At 41.5% G+C, this 1970-nt stretch overlaps 1 pseudogene; it reads right to left on the bottom strand.

Moving 5' to 3' along the window:
* Positions 1 to 252: 252 nt before the first annotated feature.
* On the bottom strand, positions 253 to 1970 carry LOC126690383 (photosystem II CP47 reaction center protein-like; annotated as a pseudogene).

Raw genomic sequence — 1970 nt, forward strand, 5'->3', positions numbered from 1 at the left:
TTTTACTAGGTATGCCTTATATACTACTTTTGGGCAACCCTCTCAACAACTAAGAGATCCATTCGAGGAACACAAAGACTAGTTGAAGTAATGAGCCTCCCAATATTGGAAGGCTCATTACTTCAATCGAGATAATAAAAAATCATTTCATCTTTTTAGTTGGAACTTTAGGTGGTTCCCGAAAAAAGATGGCGAAAAATATTGTTCCCAGAGTCGTGACTATGAGGAATGTATAAACCAATGCTTCCATAGATTCGATTGTGGTTTACAATTATAGCTTCCATGCCTGTTTATTTTGGGTCGTCTCTCGGATAACTAAAGAGAAAGAGTCAAAGAAAGGGCAAAGGCAGCGATTCAAATCAAGATTTATCCGGCTCCCTATCTATGTTAAATCACAAAAATAAAAGTAAGAAATCAATCTTGTATCAGATTACTTGTCGTCTTGTAGTCGGATCCCCAAGTTCTTGGAATGTTCCAAATTCTACTTGAGCATCCAAATCTGGGTCAATACCGGCAAAAACATCTCGGAACAAGGTTCTAGCGACATGCCAAATATGTCCGAAGAAGAAGAGCAGAGCAAATGAAGCATGGCCAAAAGTAAACCAACCCCTTGGACTGCTACAAAAAACACCATCGGATTTCAAAGTAGCACGATCTAGTTCAAAAATTTCACCCAATTGAGCGCGTCGAGCATATTTTTTCACAGTAGCAGGATCACTATAACTGACTCCATTCAGTTCGCCACCATAGAACTCCACAGTTACGCCTACTTGTTCGACACTATACTTCGACTCTGCCCTTCGAAAAGGAACATCGGCTCTAACAATACCGTCTCCGTCTACCAAAACAACCGGAAATGTTTCAAAAAAAGTGGGCATATGACGTACAAAAAGTTCACGCCCTTCCTTATTCTAAAGATAGGGTGTCCTAACCACCCAACAGCTATTCCATCCCCATTGTCCATTGAGCCTGCTCTGAATAATCCCCCCTTTGCCGAATTATTACCGATGTAATCATAAAAAGCCAATTTTTCAGGAATTTTAGACCAAGTCTCTGATAAACTTTGATTTTCGGCTATCCCAGCGCTAACTCTTCGATATATTTCTTGCTGGAAGTATCCCTGATCCCATTGATAACGAGTGGGACCAAATAATTCAATCGGGGTAGTTGCTGAACCATACCACATAGTTCTAGCAACAACAAAAGCGGCAAAAAAGACAGCAGCGATACTGCTGGAAAGGACGGTTTCAATATTTCCCATGCGTAATCCTTTGTATAGACGTTGGGGCAGACGGACACTAGATGGAATAGGCCGGCTAATATGCCCAATGTCCCTGCTGCAATATGATGAAAGGCTATTCCTCCCGGAACAAAAGGATCAAAACCTTCCACACCCCACACTGGATTTACAGATTGTACCCTTACGGTTAGTCCATAAGGATCGGACACCCATATTCCAGGACCATACAACCCCTTTACATGAAATGCGCCAAACCCAAAACAAGCCAACCCTGAAAGAAATAAATGAATTCCAAAAATCTTAGGTAAATCTAAAGAAGGTTTTCCTGTATGTTCATCAAAAAATATTTCTAGATCCCAGTACACCCAATGCCAAATAGCTGCCATAAAGCATAAGCCAGAAAACACAATATGTGCCCCGGCCACACCTTTGTAACTCCAAATACTCGAATTCTTTATAGTACCTCCTGTGATACTCCAACTGCCCCATGAATTGGTTATTCCTAAACGAGTCATGAAGGGTATAACAAACATACCCTACCTCCACATTGGATCAAGAACAGGGTCAGAGGGATCAAAAACCGCTAGTTCGTATAGAGCCATCGAACCGGCCCAACCAGCAACTAGAGTTGTATGCATTATATGAACAGAAATCAAACGACCCGGATCATTCAATACGACGGTATGAACACGACACCAAGGCAAACCCATGGAAATACCCCTTTAATCAA

This window comes from Quercus robur, chromosome 6 (genome assembly GCF_932294415.1).
Source record: "Quercus robur chromosome 6, dhQueRobu3.1, whole genome shotgun sequence".
Lineage (NCBI taxonomy): Eukaryota > Viridiplantae > Streptophyta > Magnoliopsida > Fagales > Fagaceae > Quercus > Quercus robur.